Source organism: Bactrocera neohumeralis, chromosome 4 (assembly GCF_024586455.1).
Source record: "Bactrocera neohumeralis isolate Rockhampton chromosome 4, APGP_CSIRO_Bneo_wtdbg2-racon-allhic-juicebox.fasta_v2, whole genome shotgun sequence".
NCBI classification, from domain to species: Eukaryota; Metazoa; Arthropoda; class Insecta; order Diptera; family Tephritidae; genus Bactrocera; species Bactrocera neohumeralis.
The window spans coordinates 26288560-26310165 of record NC_065921.1 but is presented as its reverse complement, the minus strand read 5'-3'; the positions used below and the strand labels follow the sequence as shown (position 1 = coordinate 26310165).

General features: G+C 33.3%; 1 protein-coding gene across 1 annotated transcript in view; it reads right to left on the bottom strand.

Moving 5' to 3' along the window:
• The window catches only part of LOC126754945 (plasma membrane ascorbate-dependent reductase CYBRD1), a 91086-nt gene extending 80328 nt beyond the window's left edge, over positions 1 to 10758 (bottom strand). The window contains exon 1 of the mRNA XM_050467167.1: positions 10362 to 10758. The gene's annotated coding sequence lies outside the window, so the exon portion shown is untranslated. The remainder of the gene's footprint in view (positions 1 to 10361) is intronic.
• Between the last annotated feature and the right edge of the window lie 10848 nt (positions 10759 to 21606).

Genomic DNA, 21606 nt, shown 5'->3' with positions numbered 1-21606 from the left:
TTATTAATATATGAGTATGAAATAAGATTATATGTGTAATATTTGATTTATTCTGACGTTTTCAATTAGCCCGATTTCAGAATTCGATGTCAAAAATGGAAACATCATTTTTTTACTTAGAACCCAAACTCTCGAAAAGTATTGATTTGATTCGATACCCGGCCGAGTATTGTACAGTGTAGTGACTACCCTTCGATGTGTATAATTCTTCAAATAAACATGCAGATCTTGAAAGGTTTAGTGGAATGATTCCTTATATCTCCGATATTCATAGAAGCAGTTCAAGAAAATTTGCATTTTAAACAACAGAGATATTTAGTAGATTGAAAACTTATCTTCCTGGGCTCACAAGAAGGTTAAAAATAACCAGAAAACAATTTTGTAAAAACAGTAAGACACCTTTAAATAACTTTTTCATGAATCCTACCTTTTTCACCAACCAAAATCAAAATCAGATCTAGGAGTTAAAAACAGCGTATTCGAAAAAATACTCAAAACTTTAACAATTCATACTTTGCTCCAAAAAAAAAAATCAAAATATATTGACACTAGATCCCCGCAAATTGTTAAAAATCAATAAAATTCATAAATACAAAAATTATATTTCAATTCATAAGCATTTCTTCTAAATTCATGTTTGTAGGAATCATTTTTTTTTTGGAGTATGGATTATCGACTACTGTTTACACTGTTTATGGAAATTATATCCTCAGACATACATACTTATATAATTTTTACTTTATTTACTGTTTGGTAAATAAAAAGCACTAAATAACGCGCCCGTCAATGCAAAATTGTCATTAAAGCGGTCAGTGGTCGCGCACATCGAAACGCCTACCTTGTCATGTGGTCACTTCTCACGTTTATTTCTGGTAATTAACGCACAAGTGACAAACATACACAGTGCGGACATACATATAAACAATATTGAGACATAACTAAGTGCATTTATGCTTAAAAGCGCATTGAAACAGCCATATATACATATTTACTCATAAATACATATGTACATAGGTACATTTCTGCAAGCTTATAAAAATATCGAATTTATGAAATGCTTGGGTCTACAATAATATATATGTATGTGTAGTAAATAAGTATGTACATATGTCTAAGGTATATATAATATGTAAAAATAAAGAAAGGTGAGTTGCAACATTTCTGTAGAAATTCTTAATTCGAAGCGTTGCACTTTTTCATTAACTTTTGTTTTCTCGATAAATTTTGTAATATTAATAACAAGTACTTAATACAACATAATTATACCTCATAAAGGGTTTACCAAAAGGGTAAGGTTGGTTGATTGGAATATAATGAACAGTTAATGTGACTCAGTGGTCGTATTTGCTATTTTTCCTCAGTTAGTTTGTGCCAAGTTTACAGCAGAATTTTAGAAATAAGGTAAATTATATATTAAGGGTCATTAAATTTAGATCTTCAATGATTATAAAGGAAGCTGTGAATTCAGAATACCCAATAAGGGAACCAAATGTTTAAAATGATTCCTCCTCCTCACCATCCCGTCAAATCGTTACATTAATCGATCGGTCAAAACGAGCTTACGGGATCCTAAGAGAACTTGAGAAACCCTGAATGCTGAATATTCTGCTATCTACGATTCCAACATGTTAAAGGAGCTTATTGGAAAAAGGACAATATTTTGGATGACTAACTCAAAAACTAAGATACTAGGTAGCGTAAATACGGATTGACAGAAAGACGGACATGGCTTAATCGACTCTGCTTGTCACGCTGCCCATTTATGTATTTCCATATTTTAAATTTTGACAAAAAGGACTCGAAAATTTTTATAAAATTTCCCTGATAAATGATATTTCAAAAAAATTAATGAAAAATTGTGAATGTTGAAAAAGGCTTACGGTGATTCAGTTTTATCGAACACAAGTCTACGAGTAGTACAAAGCCTTCAAAGACGGTCGAGAGATCGTTGACATGCCTCATTGTGGACGACCTTCTATATCTTCAACTAATGAAAATGTTGAAAAAGTGAAGGTATAGAGAGCTGGCAAGAGAGCTCGACATCTCTCGCGAGTCCGTTCGAATTATTTTGGTGCATATTTTGGGTATGAAACACGTGCTTGCTCGACTTGTCCCTATAAAGCTAGTTTTTTTCAAGAAGATTTAGCTCCATGTGATTTTTTCTTGTTCCCAAACTGAAACTGCCGCTCCGTGCAACCTATTTTCAGACGATCGAAAAGATAAAATTAAATTCTCTGAAGGAGTTGAAAGCCATGCCAAAAAGTATTTATGAAAGGTAGTGCGAGGACTGTAAAAATCGTTGGCAAAAGTATATTATATGTGGTAGGGATTACTTTATTATTAGACGTCACTTCTCTGATTGCTATGTTGTTTATGTTAATGTAAGGAATTTACATACATATTAAAGGAGAAGCCGAGTTATCCAGTTGACCAATACCAGGCACTGACATGAACAGTTTCTGGACTGCCTTTTAAAGTGCCACAAAATAATTCCAATTCTATTTCAGTTTGATTATGGTAATTTACATCAGTTGTTTGTCGATTCGTGGTCTCCAGAGTTTTGAAAATCCAGTATCTACTCATGATAATAAGTATCCTAACAAGTAGTAGTTTTTAAATATGAAATGTGGTTGAATCAACTACCGATACTCTGACTAAGTAAGCAACCATAGTGTAAAGTAAAGGGTCATTTAAGGCGGGACTTCAACAAGTGTCTAAAAAGAAATAAACAACGAAGTTTTCTTAAAAAAAAAGCAAAATCGATTAGGAGGCGTCCATATATTTTGAAAAAAAAGTTTTTTTTGAAAAACTTGAAAATATAGAAAATGTTATACCATAAATCCTAATATCACCCAGAGAGCAAAGCCAATTTAAAGTCAAATTAATTGGTGAGATCTACACAAAGCATCTCAGATCTCGAAAAATCAACTTGTCTTGCCATTACTACACATATAATCTTTTATCTACATCAATACTCTTGAGGTGATGCAAACAGCACGTTCCCTTCAACGTGTTGCTGGGTATTATAATACCCCTAGTCATCACATGACACTAACAAATTTACTAACAACCTGAGATAATATGAGTGATAAACGATACAATACGATTTTACGTTTACCCATGGATATTTGTAGGAAAGGCCGATAAACTGCGCTAACAATAGCCATTATAATCGTAGGTGTTAAAGCAACTTTATGAATGATTGATACCATAGCCCACATTTTATACTATATATATAATAACATCCCACTATATAAATGTTTACGCGTGGGTTTGTTTTGTCTTTTCTGGTGCATATGCCCAATGTCCATTAGTTGACCATGAACCCCAATTAAGTGTGTACTGTTTAAATAAAAGTGACACCTCGCATATATTCCATTTAATTACACCGATGAGGGGTGTCTCGTTTAGTTCTTTACTTAAAAAATCTCTGCAAATTTTGATGTCATAGGCTGTGGAAGATATCACGTCTTAGCCGGCAAAAGGTTACGTGTTCGCAAAGATAATGTTCCAGCGTCTCATAATCCTACGCGAATGCTCTACATTTCGGCGAATCCTCTTTTCCAATTTCCTGTAGGTTGGATCTTGGGTAGTTAGCCAATGATGGCACCTACAATATTATTAAGTTCCTTTTTGCCTAAAGGTAGAAGCTTTTTGGTCTTGCCACCATCAACACTACTCTAAAGGAACTTTGTAGTAAGCCTAAGTTGCTTTTGCTTCAAGGCCTGAGCCTTAAGGTCCACAGCTGCAACCAACCCTTAAAAGATCTGAGTGATATGGGGCAGTCTAGGAGAATTGCGTGCCTGACTACCTTGAGCGAACCAACTCGCCTGCCTTTTGCTTCCCTCTATTCCTATAAGATTAGGTATGATATTAACCGAGTTACCTACTGAGAGTCTAGTTGAAGTCTGCTTGCATAATATATTTGCCGCTAGGCTGTGCACTAAAAGTTTTGTGGTCTTACTGGTTAGAACAGAAGCTCACTTGGCATCTTCAATTATGCCAATAATATCAGTCTGAATTGTAGTAATTTAGTTGGGAGCTAACATCTACGGATGGATTGCTACAGAAGAAGCAATCCTGTTCCTATTTCACTCTTTGATCCGTCGATTAACATATAGAGTTCGTCATTGGAACTGTCGATTAATAGAACCAGTGGTGCATTCTTCTCTATTGAGGAATGAAAGTGTTGTATTTTTTTTCCTCTTGCATATCGTTTTCTTGGTTGGATTTCCAATTTAGTTCGAGTATATTAACTATTAGTTATTAGTGAAGTTATGATGGCTTTTCGCGTAGTTTTAAGACCTTTGTGCTACCGACATTTCTTAATTTTGATAAGCATCAGTGTAATTCTTGATTCAGGCATTCTATACAATTTATTCTTAACCATACTTAGCTCTCTTATGACGTTAACCGAGCTAAAGCTGTGTGAAAATCTCATTCTGCGTCCCATCGGGCTATCCGCCTAATCCGATTTTTGTTCCCGACAAGTAAAGTTCATTATTTACACATTTTGCATGTTATTTAGCATGATGTATTTATTCATTTAATCTCCATCATCCATCGTCCATCGACATTTATACGAAAAATAGAAGCTCAGCAAAACAAACTTTCCGCTTAAAACCACAAAAACATACACAGTTACGCACATGTCAGTATGTCTACCATATTTGTATGGCTATTAGTGCAAATATTTGGAGCGCCAGGCAACCAATAAGGATTAAGGGGATCAAACGACACATGCAACACATTGTCAATATGTTTATATAACCATGGGAAATAAATTTACATTTAAAACGAAAACACATACTAATTTGTAGGTGTGTCCACATGAATATGTAAATCGTGGTCAACATGAATAATTACGAAATTTGTGTACAGTCTAAATACTCTCCATCCACGTTAAGTATTCCTGTGTAAATATGTGTACATATTTACTCAAAAGTTTGCATTTAAATCTATTTACAAATAGTGTTTCAAATCAGCTTATTTTATGAGCGAAGGTGGTGGAGGACGTTTTAGTAAGTCCGACAGGATTTAAATGAAAAATATTTTAACGGGTGTTCCAATTAGAGGAAATTTTTTCAATAGCCTTGTTTTGACAGAACACACCTCTGTCGTGTCATGCTGTCATGTTATTTTTGTTCAGTATTGTTAGGCATTTCATCATGAAAATACTTTCGCCTGAGCAACGTTTACGAATCGTTTAACTGTATTACAAAAATTCACGTTCTGCAAAGAATGTGTTTCGTGAATTTCGCTCAACTTATGGTCAACATAATCGGACTACTGAGCTTACTATTCACAACACCATCACCCATCTTGAGACTCAGCATTCATTATTGGATAATATTCGATAGAATAGATCAAGTCCAGCACGCAGTGGAGAAAATATAGCAGCCGTAGCTGAGAATGTACACGAAGACCGTGGAGAGCCGATTCGGATGGTGACGTTGGAATGACTTGGCGCATTTCACGTCGAGATCTTAAATTGAAAACTACAACTCTTTCATCTATGGTCTCTTGACAAGTTCCAAAAATATCCGACATTTTCGAGTAAAATTTTTTTCAGCGATTAGGTTCATTTCTGGCGCAATGGGTATGTAATAAAGCAAAATTGCTGATTTTGGTACAAAGAGCAACCTGAAGTTATTCAAGAGTTTCAAGGAATTCATCTAGAAGAGACCACGGTTTGGTATGGTTGGTGAGCTGGTGGAATCATGAATCCATATTTCTTCAAGGATTATACCGGTGAGAACGGAACGGTTACTGACGACCATTATTGCGCTACGATAACCGACCATTTAATGCCTGAAATTGAAGCTCGTGATCTCAACGACATTTGGTTTCAACATAATATAGGACCGTCTTCCCACACACCGCATAAAGCAGAAGATTTATTGAAAGAACACTTCGGTGAGCAGATAATTTCACATTTAAGGCCGGTCTATTGGTCACCAAACTCGTGTTATATTAAACCGTTTGACTTTTTTTCTGTGGGAAAATGTAAAGTCTAAAATCCATATGGACAATTCCGCTACGATTCAGGCCTTGGAGCAAAAGATCACGCGAGTCATTCGCCAGTTGCAATGATACTCTTGTACGCAAGTACTCGTACATAATGATAGTATAATTATTAGTAACACCCAAAAGAACACGTCCATACTCCATTAATTAAAAGGTTGTTACCGACGAAAACATCAAGAAAGTCCACAAAATATTTTTGGATGACCCCAAGGTGAAGTTGTTTAAGATAACAGGCACTCCAAAGATATCAACTGAGTGTGTACATCATATGTTTCATGAGTATTTCGGTATGAAAAAGCTCTGTGTTAAGTGGAATAAGTACGAGCTTGCCTTTGATCAAAAACAGTCTAATAGATAATCTTCCAAGTCGACTGCACACGATGAATCCGCTCCAAAGCGTGGAAAAACGCAACAGTCAACTGGCAAGGTTATGGCGTCTACATTTTGGGATGCACATGGAATTATTTTTAGTACCACTACCTTGAAAAAGAAAGGACTATTAACAGCGGCTATTACATAGCGTTATTGGGCCGTTTGAAGAACGAAATCGCCGATAGACGGCCGCATTTGAAGAAAAAGAAAGTAATGTTTCTCAAAGATAATGCACTGTGTCACAAGTCAGTGAAAACGATTTCAAGGAACCATGAATTGGGCTTCTTTATTGCTTCGGCATTCACCACATTCTCTTGATCTGGTCTCCAGCGACTATTTCCTCTTCTCAGATCTCAAATTAAAGCTTGCCGAAACTAAGGCCAGCAATAATACAAAAATGGTATCGAAAAATTGGAGGGTCGGTATAATCAGTGTATCCCCTTTGTAGGGAACTTTGTTGAATAAAAAAACAAATTTTTCCAGAAAGATTTGTTTTACTATGGTAGGCCGGGGACTTTTCAATTGACCTGTTAATTCTATTTAAAAAAAAGCATTTACTGGAAATAAACTTCATGTTGAGCTAAATCACGAGTTGAAGATTTCCGAATCACCCTATACTTAACTCCACTATAAATAACTCGCTTTATTTATAAATGTGGTATGTGTGTAACATCGGTTTATTTTTGCTTAGATTGCATTCTAAAGTCAACTGCTGACAAAGCTGATAGGGACATGCCAACATTGATGCGGACACTTGATTGGCATACATTGTTTGTGATTACAGTTTTATGGCAACTTCGTCCTTTTATTTTCAAGTAGCCTGCACTGTGGTTAGGTTAAAATTATATGGAAGTAAACAAATGCTAATATAGAGATGGCTATTAGGAGGCAAGGTATAAGTGAGGTCCTTTTTAGTAAAGAAACGAGGTCATGATTGGAAAGGGTTTAAAACTATGAAAAGAATTATCTGTATAATAGTATATATATAACTGATATAAGATAACAACAAGTGTCCAAATAAGTTCTTTGAAACGAAACACACCAACTTTTGTCTTTACAACTGACAACGCTGGTCTTGAAAGAGCTTCTCCAAGACTAGTATATATATATATGCTATAATGTTCGGATCTGAACAATTTGTTCGAAGATTGTAGGATTGCCTCGTCAAGTAAGAAAGGGACTTGAGTTTGTTCGATCAGGTTGTAAGGCAACTACATGTGTTTATCTTACAGAGGTACGACAAATGAGGGAAAAATTGAATTTTTAAGGGTAAACAATGTTCTAGCTCCATAAACCATTAATATCCCTTAAAATTTCAACCACCATTAAGTTTCTTATCTTATCTTTCACTTCCGAAGTGTTAAAATCTATTATGAATTCCCTTCATTTTTATAATTTTCATTGTTTCAAAGTCCAACATTATGTTAGGTGAGGTTAGGTAAATTAGCTGATTTTTGGTGAGGCCACAAATAATTCCACCTGGACAGCTAGAAACGATTGTCCGTTGTGATGCCTAGAAGATCTAACAGACCGTCACATATCGACAAAGCAGCCTTTTAAAAATTTATAGAGAGGGATTGTTGCTAGCATGGCAACCGAGGTAATCAATCTAAAGCTCACGAAAGCAAGACTGTGTAGGAGAAAAAGAGCTAAGTGTTAGCAGGCCATGGTTATCTTTACAGATGACGTTTGAATTCGCTAGCTCAGTATCTCTTAATCTCTTCTTAAATTCGAAGAAGTTCCAGCAAGCCGGTGGGGTTTCCTTGTAATTTAGAGCGCAAACTGCCTAAGGTATACAATACAAGGTTGATTAGTTTTTTTTTCACTAATATCAAAACCACTCACAAAAGAAAATAATATCCTTGATTTTCGTTTTGATTTCTTCGTACATGTTTTAATTTCTTAATTTATACAAGGGTTGTCAGAGAATATAAAAATAAACGCTTTGCTGACTGTTAGTGTCCGATTCTCTGAGATCTCCTGAATGAAATGAAAGTCGTTTTATCGGATGTGTGAAAATATTTCCAAAAATTTATTTTGGCTGGATCTTCGCACTTAAATATTCCTTCTAAACTTAAGTGAATTTCCCGCAGTTTATCACAATTTTAATATTTGATGTTGGCTGAGGAAACTTCAAACTTTACTCCAGAAACTCATATAAGCCGCTATCATATTGGTAAATCAATTTTAATATCGATTTAAGAAAACGCAGTTACCATTATATTGCCGGATAGAGTCTGAAGATGAAATACTATAAGTCTTGCTTGAGCCATCTTTCCGATTAGTGAAGCCCCTATCTGGGCTTTAATAGGATGGTAAGAAATCGCTTTATAAGTTTGTACAATAAGACTGTTAGATGAGATTATATGTCAGATCGCCAAATAAATGATCATACTTGAACTATTTTGCACAGTCCTATGTAAATCTAGAAAATTTCTATACTCCTATTTTAAGTCTCGACAAAGCGCCTTGAAGTTGCCACAAATCTGTTTTGACATTTTATCTCTTTTCCTGGATGTCCGAAAATATTAGATAGAAAGTAGTTTAGGAAGAGTTGAGATGAGTTTACCTCGTCTTCTTCTAAACATTTTCTGCAACTGGTATCAGCTAACCATCATCGGACTGTGACCAGTTGGAACTACTACAACTACCGATAAGCCGGTCCAATGCAGCTCATGAAATATTTGATTATATGAAGGCTAAGTTTTGGTGACTGAGTTTTCCAAGAAATAGTTATACCATAGGCTATCTAGGTCATATGATTTTGTTAGGTTAGACGAAGGAGTAAGTCAAATCTCTGGTGCTTAGAGCATAACCATCAGGTTTGCTAGTAAAATGTTATGAAGAATTACTTCAAAATATTTGTCCCTTCATTAATTTTTCAGGCTGTTATTAGAAATGAATTTTCTGCGTTTTAAATAAACACCGTGTATTACATATATACGAATTTGATGGAATTCATCAAGGAAATTTTACAGGGTACAGATTTTGTTGCAGCCAGAAGAAAACGTCCTCAGTTTTTGAGATATCGCTATGAAATTTTGTACGCGTTCTGTTCTCTCCAATGAGCTGTTTATTTGTCGAAACCGTCGATATCGGATCACTATAGCATATAGCTGCCATACAAACTGAACTATCGGAATCAAGTGCTTGTTTGAGAAGCTTATTCATTTGAAGAGATATCTTCAAAATTTTTGGCAAGAATTATTTTCTAAGAAAATGATGCAATCTCCGAAGAAATTATACAGATCGGACAACTATATCATACAGCTACCATACAAACTGATCGATCAAAATCAGAATATGGTTGTTTTTAAACCATTTTATGCTATGGAAAGGGTATCCAACCCACCTGTGTAGGGTATAAAAGCTTCGTTGCAGCCATTTTTTACTTTTTTGTTGATTTTTTTGTTTTAAGAAAAGTGTTTACAGGCGATTTTTTAGCTGCTTTAGTGAACATGTTTCATAATTTCCAACATAATTTATAATATTTTAGCCAGTTTATTTGTGTGCCAGTGACAATGACCTCTTAAATTGCTGACACGTGATTATTGTAATATAAACTGCATTAATGCAATTATTTTCTCTTTGCATATCAACGATATTATGAATAGTTTTCTCCGATGTGCCAAAGTTATGAAAAAGAAGTCTAACTTCCGCTTTCATAACTTGATAAAAGAGACGTTGCATTTGCTGCTGAGTGACACGCACAAATAAAATACAATTACTGATGAGCGTCAATATGCAAAGACACGCCAAGAAATTAACATTCATTCACACACACACACGTATATAATTTCATATATACTTATACAAGTGCCAGCATCACAATTGATTCAAATTTGGTGTGGCAAGAGGGGTCATATTTTATATAATAAAATGCAAAACACAAAACAATAAAGTAAGTATGAAATATGTTAGAGAAGTAAAAAGCAAATACACGCACAAACACGCGCACTCACATGCAAATGCGACTCCTGTTGCTACTGCTTGCCGGTTTGCCTGCGCTAAAACGCTGTGACGAGTGATGCGTTGCGATGTTATCTGCTATTGAATAACTGTCGTTGATAGATTGATGGCTAGGAAATAGCTGAGCTCGAAGCTAATGGATGGATGGTTGGTTCAATGGCTCAATGGATGGATGGATGGATGAATAGCTGGATGAGTGACTGACTGGTGTCTGCTGTGCGTAGTCAAAGCAGCGTGTAGACTGTCGGGTTAATAGCTTGTGGGTGTTTGATATCGGTATATATTGATTAAAAATACTTTTTTAATTTTTAAATAAATTTTTAGTTTTTATTTTTAAATATATATTGTTTTTAAGTTTTAATTAATTTTTTTTTTAATTTTAATTAATTTTTTTTTAATTGTTACTTAATTTTTTTAATTTGTAATAATTTTAAATTAATTTTTAAATTTTAAATTTCAAATTATTATTTTTTTATTTCTAATTATTATTTTTTTAATTAATTTTTTTCTTAATCTGTAATTAATTTTTATTTAATTTCATATTTTTATTTATTTTTTTTAATTAAATTTTTTCTTACTTTTTAATTAATTTTTTTTAATTTTTAATTAATTTTATAATTTTGATTTTTAATTAAATTTTTTCTTACTTTTTAATTATTTTTTTTAATTTTTAATTAATTGTTTTCTTAATTTTTAATAAATTTTTATTTTTAATTTTTAATTTTTTTATTTTATTTCCAATTAATTTTTTTTATTTGAATTATTTTTTTTAATTTAATTATTTTTTGTTTAATTTTATTAATTTTTTAATTTTTTTAAATTGCTTTTTTGTGTTAGTTTGCTGCAATTCCCGCCAACTAGTTATGACTTGTTATTGCACACAAATACACATAAAGTCCATCGAATTGTTGTGGTTTACAGTTAAAAGTATAACACAGACACACACATGTATCTCTACAGCTCCACTTGATGCATACAACAACTATTGTGTCATTTGGAGCGCAAGTGTATGACTCCTTTTTTCGGAGTAATTAGGAGCGTAACTGTAACTGTAGCAGCGTTTTGGGCGTTGGAGCGCGTTATTTTTCGGTATACGCTTGTTTTTATGGGTGCACCAATTTTTTTTTTCAGACGAAACAAATATTTTTAACACTTTTTTTAATTTTAAAATTTTTATTTACGAAATTTTTTATTCTTCTTTTTTTTGTATTATTTTCCCCTTTTCCCTTAATTTTTCTGTCAAAATGCCACAATAATTCGCTTGTATCTATTTGATTGCTGTGCCACGCCCACAAAAAACGCGACAACTCGCTCTGTGCTCAACAGCGAAAAGCGGCCACAAAGCAAACAGCATCAATAGTTAACCACAAAGCGTGTGAGTACACCGGAAACGGACGCGCGCCACCAACTCAACCCTCAAACGACGCACTCAGTTCTTTGCTACCGCCAGTGAACTGTTAGTTTTGACCCCAGTGCTTTACTGACACTGTAGTTTAGCGTGCTTGTTGTTGTTGCCTTCGGAAGTTGCGTGTCTCTACACCCCGTATGTATGTATTATGTAGTGGAAGCAGCAGCAACAACTCGGCACTGCATATGGACCTATCCCAAGCGTATCTTTAGTGCAGCATGCGCTCTCTATTTTGCCGGCATATGCTTCGCTAGTGCTCTATGACTCCGCGTTGACTCCTGCTCGCCGTAATTAACTTTTCACTTCACTACTTTAGCGGTAAATTAAGCGTCACACCACTTCCCTTGGCTATTTTCTATATTTTTATTTCCACACGCATGAAACGCACTTCACAATTTAAGCCGAAAAATCAACTGATCACCACTGCAATGTGCGTTCTGAGTACGCTTCACTCGCTTGGCATGCAAAGGAATTTTAATTCAATTCCCACAAATTTGAAATTCGACTATCGTTGCCGCATACGCACAAACGAACTGGCAAACATTCGTGTGTATAGACAATTGCTTCCAACAACATTCACTCTGGTATTTTTCCGCCTCTACGAAACGCGCACCCCAATTGCTTTCCTTCGACTGATGCGTGCATTCGCTCGTTCGCCGGTTCGCTCGTTGGCGGTTTGTGTTTGCTGTTGAGTGGCTGTGGCTCTTCATCGGCATGTACCGTACTATAGGTGGGTCTGTTGGAGCTTGAACAGCACAAACGAAGTTAACAGCGGCGATTTATGTTAATGTTCGGAGCAGCGTTGCCACTTTTAAAAGTTTTCTCATAACAGTTCGGCACTTCGGTTTTTCTTCATAACTTTTTAATCAAGAAAATCAAGTATATACAGATGGCGCAATTTAAAGTCGTTCTGCTAATGTTAAAGAAGTTTACATTTACATTAAAAAAACCGTTACGTTGTGGTAATTCAACTTGCAGATTCAACGAGCAGCTTTTTCTACTTATTTCTTTGATATGCAGCCTTCTGATTATTTTTCATTATGAAGAGATGGTGTGACTCTGGGTAAACACATTTCTTTTACTTACAATAGACTTATTTTGGAATTAAAGATATATAGGATTTTCAAAAAATTATTATTATTTTATAATTAAAGGCTAACAGCCTTAACAGCAATAGCTGTTTAGCAGCCATCTGTCAATTAAGTTTAACTCAACAAAGACACCTTTTTTTTAATCAGAAGACCTCCATTATTCAATTGATATAATGGTGAATATAACGTGAATATAATATTTTCTCCCTGTCTGAGCGTTCGGATCAGTCAGATCTAGCTCGTAAGACTTTGTAGCGCATATGCTTTTTCAAATCGGTCGACGATGGTCTTCGGAGACTATCATACGTATCCATTTGGAATTTAAACTGTTTTTACATTGCAAGAATCATGAACTTCGTATGGTTTTTGTTGAGTTTAGTTGAGGTTGAGCAGCCGATTTTAACAGGGATTCTACTTGGCCATAGAACCGGTTCATTGTGGTACCTAAAACTACTATATAATGGATCATAAGATCCTTACAAATCGATAAAGCGACTTGAGCCTGTCACAAGTGTCATATCTTTTGGTTCGTCGAAGGTAAGACTTTCAAGAGGATTCAGCCTCAGTCTTACAAAGGCTGTCTGCTTATATGCAGTTCACTCTGCACCATGCAACTTTGACAACCAGCGTTCAGTACGTTTTTTAGTTTTACCGCATGAATGCTTATTGCACAGTGTTAAGTATGAACCCTACAAATATGATAAGATGACCTTTTCAAAGAGTAAATAGTTTAGTAGTTCTCTTGAGTTCTACTATAGGCCGAAAAGTGGCAGTCGCAGAGGACCTGGTCGCTAAGAACATTTATCTTATGCTAGAAGGAAAGACGCCAAAGGACAACTTGTTCCCATTGGGATATGAACGGAGCAAGGGTGACCCCTCTAGCGAGCTTATTGGCTTTGCAGTTGCCGGCGATTCCGAGTTGATGATGATAGTTTGATGCTGTTTCTAGTGAGGAGAAACAGACATTCCTTTAGTTTTAGTTTTGAGCTCACAGTTAGCCTGATCAGTACTAGTATTACCGCTCTGCTGCCAGAAGCTAAAACTAACGGAGAATTCCTTACAGAAAAATCCCTGTCCAACCTTCCTACCTATAAAACATTGGAGTCTTATTTAAAAAATAGACGATTTGTGGTAAAAGTGGGAGATTTCATATCTGATGAACGACAGATAAGAGCTGGTGTACCCCAGGGCAGTGTTTTAGGCCCAACGCTATACATCATATATACAGCAGATCTTCCAACAGCTAATAATGTATTAACTTCAACTTTTGCGGATGACACAGCTATAGTGAGCCGTAACAAATGCCACATTTTAGCATCACGAATATTAGCGAAGAATTTAAGTTCTGTCGAAGAGTGGCTAGCGAACTGGCGTATAAACGTGAATGAACAGAAGTGTAAGCATATTACATTTTCGCTAAGACCAAAGATATGCCCGGCAGTAAAAATAAACAATATATTAGTACCCCAAGCGAACGAAGTAACATATCTTGTATTCACCTAATAGAAGGCTCACGTGGAGAAAACACATCTCTAGTAAAATAACTTTCATGAAGATTAGAGCTGCAAATTTAAATTGGCTTTTAAATAAAAACTCAAAACTTAGTCTAGACAACAAAGTGCTTTTGTATAATGCGGTCATAAAGCCGATTTGGATGTATGGCATTCAACTGTGGGGTACGACCTGTGCAACCAATATTGATATATTACAAAGGTTTCAATCAAAAATGCTTAGAACAATCACGTGTTCACCATGGTACATGCGTAACGAAAATATCCATAAAGACCTTGGTATCCCTATGGTTAAGAAAGAAGTAGAAGACAGCAGAATTAAATATATATCTAAACTCCGAGATCACCCAAACCCTCTGGCTAATGCTTTGGTACATTCCTGCGATCAAACACGACTTAAAAGAAGAGATATGCCAGCGTACTAAGGAGCGTATCACCAAAACCGCTCAATCACTTGCTTGAGCCTGTCTAGTTTTTAATTAGATTTAAGATTTTATAACTTATTGTTAGGCTTTAAGAAAAAGCAGATTCAATAAATAAAATAAAATTTTGGAAAAAAAAAAAAAAAAAAAAAAACCTTCCTACCTAGCTTTGACCCAAACGTGAAAAAACTAACTGCGTCTCTCCCCATCCCCATCGGCATATCCTTCGTTAGAATGTGAGCAGAGAAAAAGTCGCAACGAATGGCCTCTGGGATGCAGTGATTCTTATTTTCAGGAATGCAGAAGAAAGGGGAGTAAATTACGGCGTGTTCTTGTTCAGAACTATTCATATACCCAGCTTCCCTGAGCCTTAAGGCCCACTTTGCAGCAATACACCTTCACAGCTTCATTTCAAAATGCATAAGGCATTCTCTAAACAGAAAAATCATGCCTGTGAAATATAATTTAAGATTCTCAAACGCAATCCATGAAATTTCAGTAGCTAAAAAATACAATAATTTATTTCTTAGCATTTCGTTAGCAGTAGCAGAGAATGTAGCCATCTTAACAGTTTTATGTTATTTAACATAGCAGAATATTCCTCAGCAAATTTAAGCTGCATTAAGCTTCACAATAATCAAAAGCACTCAATAGCTTAAAATGGTAGCTGTCTGAGATAATTTTTAGTTACTACACAGCCGAAAATAATTTACTATAACAAGGGATTCGAGCGAAATCGCAAATGGCGCGTAGAAAGAACTAAAACTGACCATCGAAATTACGAAAAAAAGAAATAATTTGGTGACGGGGCCCCACCCCTCCCACTGAACGCACGTAAAACGGATAAAATTGTAAACTCCTTACTTCCTACACTTGAAATAGGAGCCGAGGAAACACGACCGACGACCAACGACGCACCCCTCTTTAACATCTAAGAGCTGTAACTGGCGAAAAAGAAATTTAAATAAAACAAATCACCTGGACCAAACGGCTTATCAGCAGAAGTACTGAATGTGCTACTTAGATTGTTTAATACCAAACTCAAAGTTAGCGTTCTCAGAAATTTGGAAAGGACGTATTAATTAGTTAAGAAAAAGGAGATCCAGACAGTCCATCAGCATACCGACCTCTTTGCATGCCTGACATGCCTTGTTATGTTCTAAGATACTTAGTTGGCTACACAGATGATATTGCTGCGATAATCACTGCGAGAGGCACTGAAGATGCGCTCAGTAGGTGAAACCAGCTGATGATCAGAGCATAAATGTGACGTGACGCGCGAGATCTCAAACTTACCAATGAAAAAACTGAGCTGGCATTACTAACAAAAAATCATATCCCGACTGTAATAGATATGAGGAGAACAACAGAGATTCTAAGGACACAAAAGGTTGTCAACTACCTGGGTGTAAGATTAGACTCCAGGCTTACCTCGTGTGCACAAATACAAGACGCTGTGAAAAATGCCTCTAAAATAATTTTTCAACTGAGAAAGTTGATGTCCAATATCGGACAACCGATACAGGAAAAATGGAGAGGAGAGAGCTATGTACAGACTCATTTAGGAAAAATAACCGACGGAAAGCTCTTGGGAGATTACAGGCCTTGAAGAAAAATAGGTCATGATAAAACTGCTTACTCCGTTTCATCTAATACCTAGAGAGGGTTAGTTAGAGATCTGTATTATGACGATTATATGGCCAACTTGATGCCAAATTGCCGAACAAAGGGTACCATTTGGTGTTTAAAGTAGACTTAAAGTAATTTTAGGAAAAAATTGAATAAACTGGGAACTAAAACACTAAACAACACTAATACAATTTTATACCCAGCAGGAGTTGTGCCGCTGGATTTGGGACCCACCATGTAAAAATGTAACTCCAATGAAAGTAGCAGGAAAGCCTCAGATATTGACTTACCCAAATGTTGACGATAACATCAAACTCACAGAGAAATCTTCTCTCGACCAACAAAAATTACACTTCATAAGTCTCTCATTACTCCCATCCTACTTATTATACAGCGCAGAAACATGGACGATGACGACCCGAGATGAGAAAGCATTTGCAGAATTCAAGAGAACTATCCTTCCCAATGTCTTTGGAGCCGTTCGCGTGAGCGATGAGTATCAAAGAAGAAGGATCCACGAACTGTCTGAGCTATACGGCAATATTGATATAGTTAAGCGATTCAACGAATCTGTTGGTTAAGCCATTCAAGGAAGTCGATGCTTCATCGATAACCTACTTCGACGCGAGATGCATGTGCACAGCGGAAGCAAGATTCCCACGCATCCTATAGAAAGACCATTTGCATAGCGACCTGTCTGAGTTTGAGATGTACAATTGTCGTCGCCTCTTAAATGATAGAGGTAACTGGCGAAGTTTCGTGTTCACCCAAGCCTTTATTATTGGATAATAATCGACCGAATAGACCACGTCCAGCACGCATTGAAGAAACTATAGCAGTCGTAGATCGAAGTCATAGATGAAGATCGTGGAAGTCGAATCGGCGGCGGTCGCAGCAATTCAGACTGACGTTTGGGACGTCCTGACGCCGTTTACTTTGAGATTTTAAATTGAAAGCGTACAAAATACAGTTTGTGCAAGAACTGAAGCCGCTCGGCCTTCCCAAGCGACATCGCTTCATTCTAGGGGCGCTTGAAAAGTTCAGTGATATGCCCATTTCTGGCTCAATAGGTATGTAAACAAGCAAAACTGCTGCATTTGGGACCAAGAGCAACCTGAGGTGATTCAAGAGCCATTTCATCCAGATAAACAACGGTTTGATGTGGTTTGTGGGCCCGTGGAATCCTCGTTCCATATTTCTTCAAAAATGATGCCGATGGGAACGTAACCGTCATTGACGACCGTTTTCGCCATGATAACCGACTATTTGATGCCTGAAATTGAAGCTTGTGATCTCGGCGCCATTTGGTTTAAACTTCACTTCATACACATCGCATCAATCAATGGATTTATTGAGATGACTTCGCTGAGTAGATAATTTCACGTTTTGAGCCGGTCATTTGGCCAACAAGATTGTGGGATATTACACCGTTAGACTTTTTCCTGTAGGGATATGTAAAGTCTGAAGTCTATGCGGACAATGCCGCCTCGATTCAGGCCTTGAAGCAAAACATCACGCGTGTCATTTGCCAGTTACCAGTCGAAATGCTCGAACGAGGAATCAAAAATTGGACTCAACGGACGGATCGTCGGACCAACAGTTGAAAGAGATAATCTTCAAAAAATAAATGCCAAAGAATGATCTTTCAAATGATAGTAAATATTCCCCATTAAATTTGAAGTTTCTGTGGTTTTACTATAAAAGGTAGGGAACCTCGAAATTGGTCACCTTTTACATAACTGATTAGCATGATTAGTTGAGTCCATTTATTTTTACATTTTTTATTCCATTCTTCTGAATGATCTAAATCAAATTCTTGTGAGAATACTTTGTAGTTGTGAAGCCGATAGCTTCGGTCCAACCGAAGTTGGTTTTTTTCTTATTTTAATAAAACTTCGCCAAACTTTTCTTTCATTTTGTGTTGTTTGTGTATAACACACTTTATTTTATTTAATACACATACACATTGTAAATATATTTTGAATAAGTATTTAATGCACAAGTACAGCATAATCATACAGTTGTAAAAGCATTGCTGCACTCATACATAATTCCTTGATTAAATGTTGCAAGCAGCTGAACTACAAACAGCACTCACATCTATGGAATTTTGAAAAAACAACTTATTTGACTTTCCTAGGTTTTCCACTGAACTCATTTAATTTAATATCTTTAAGAGAAAATTAAATTTCTAAATCGATTAAAGGCAGCTGGTGCCTTAAAAGACAGTTTTGTGTGGAAATTGTTGAAAATTCCTTGAGAAGCACGCCATTTAGCGCTACAACGTATAAACAAACTAAATTGAGTTATGTTGTTTTGTCCAAATTCCACATTGCATTTGTAGCCAGCATTTTCACTTGCCGCTAATACAATTAACTTGCTTAACAATAAATTAAAATCTCGAAAAAACAGTTATATGTATGTATGTATATTTTAAACTTGTTCACAAAACTTCAATATGTTTTCAACTTTTATTTATATGTTTTAATAATTTTGCATAATTTTTAGGTAGGTATTTCGTTCAGTATTTCTTGCAGTGTGCTGAGGCAGGTTTGGAAACAGCATTGGTATGCTTCAACAATAAATTTTTAATTTTTTTAAACAAAATGTTTCATATACTTTATAATTTTAATTTAAATGTGCTTGCTTTAACTAAATATAAGTACATAGCTGACTATTTACTACATAGCAATTACATAAGTCGAATGTTATTGAAGTCTAGTAGAAACCGAGCAAACTAATCACAGCTAAACTTTTGTGTTTAATAGATAATAAAATAATATTTTTTTGTTGTAGTTTTATTTTTTTTGCTGGAATTTTTTTTTGTTGTAGTTTTATTTTATTTTTGTGTTTTTATTTATTTTTTGTGTTTTTAATTTATTTATTTTATATATCATTTTTTTTTTGGAAAACTTATCGTCTAAAAGTTTACAAACTGATGTCATTACAAAACACATTTATACATAAATAAGTACATATACATATATATTTCTTAAGTTCTTTTTCTTGATTTTGATAAGTTATAAACATTTTGCTACTTGGACATTTATTTACTGGCTCTATATAATTGACAAATATACGATTTCCTTTCAAATGGCTTAAAATGGCTTCAGTGTGTAATCAAACGTTTTGCACGCATAATTTTTTCTAAATCATTACTTTTGCATTGATTGCTTTTGCAGTCATCATTTCTTAATGCAAAACTGCAAACGAAAAAATAATTAAAATTTCAATGTCATAAAAGCAGCTGTGCGTTGGTTTTAACTAAAATTGTCATAAGTACTGAAATATTCTTTTTAAATGGTACATAATTTTTATTTATTTTTTTCAGTTTAGTTTTTCTTTAAGAAAATTCACATTTTACTTCACATAAAATGCAGCAAGTCGAATATTATTGTCATTTAGTTGTTTAGTTAGGTGTCAACGTTGTCAATCGTAAGTGTGTTGTTGTGGAGTAATGTGGTTTTAAGTATTTTTTAAGAGACGTTTTTTTTTTTAATTAATTAAACTTAATTTTAATTTTTTAACTTTTATTAAGTTTTATTAATTTTTTACATTTTATCAAAATTAAATTTAATTAACATTTTTTTGATTGATTAAATTTAAATTTAATTTTTTAATTTTTATTAATTTTATAAATTTAATTTTAATTTTTAATTTAAAAAATTAATAAAAATAAAAATTTAAATTAAATTAAGTTAAATTAAATTTAAATTAATTTAAAGTGATTAAATTTAATTTTAATTAAAAAAATTAAAAATACAATTATTAAAATAAAATTACAATTAAATTTCATTTGAAATTTTAATTTAAAAAATTAATAAAAATTAAAATTAAATTTAAAAAATTTATAAATATAATATAAATTTATTAATTTAAAAAATTTATAAATTTAAATTTAATTTAAGAAAATTTTAAAAAACAATTATTTAAATAAAATTTTTAATTTTTATTAATTTTTTAAATTAAAAATTAAAATGAAATTTAATTAACTAAAAAAATGTTAATTAAAAATTTAATTGAAATTTAATTTTAATTTATTTAAATAATGGGTTTATTTTTTAATTAAAATTAAAATGAAATTTATTAATAAAAAAATGTTAATTAAAAATTTTTGAAATTAAATTTAATTTTATTTTAAAATTTAAATTTTTAATTTAAAAAATTTAAAAATTAAAATTAAATTTTTAAATTTTTTAATTTATAAATTAAAATTAAATTTAATTAACTAAAAAAATGTTAAATAAAAATTCAAATGAAATTTAATTGTAATTTTATTTTAATAATTTTTTTTAATTCTTTTTTAATTAATATTAAATTTAATCACTTTAAATTAAATAAGATTCAATTTTACTTAAAAAAATTATTAATAATTGAATTAACAAAATTTAAATTTAATTAAAAAAAAATGTATGATGTTTAAGTAGATACCTCAGACCTTTAATTTTTTTTTTATTTTTAATTTTCAAGTGATTTTTTTTTTAATAACACATATTTCTTGAACTTTTCAATGTCATGCTGTTTTCTATTTAATAGAGTTACAGGAGCTAAAATTTTGTACGCATATCATTTAAATGCAAACAAGATTTTGTGATTAATTTTTGTAATTACTTTTCATAACCGTACAACATGTTGAATAGTGTAGTATATTTATATGAATTTCATTTAATTAATTATTTTTTAATTTTTATTTGATTAAAAAAATTATAAAGATATTTAATTAATTAAATTTTTAATTTATGAATTGTTTTATTAAAAAATATGTAATAATTTAATTCAAAAATTAAATAACTTAATTAATTAAAAAAAAAAACTATTTTTATACATATATATTTTTTTAAGTCTTGAAAATTTTAGTGAAACAGCACTTTTTATTGGAATAAATATGAGGTTAAAAATAAATTTTTTAAATCAATTACTTAATTTTTTTAATTAACGGCTATTAATTAATTAATTTTAAAAATTAAATTAATTTGTTTAATTAACGGCAATTAATTAGCTAAGTTCAAAAAATATAATTATTTTTATGAATAAAAAAATCTAGTTTTGAACAAAAAAATATAAAAGGTATTAATTAAATAAGAAAAATAATATTTTCCAAATATTTTCTTTCCATTTTGAAATTTTTGAAGAAACAAAATTTTGATTATAGAAATAGCAGTTTGAAAATTAGATGT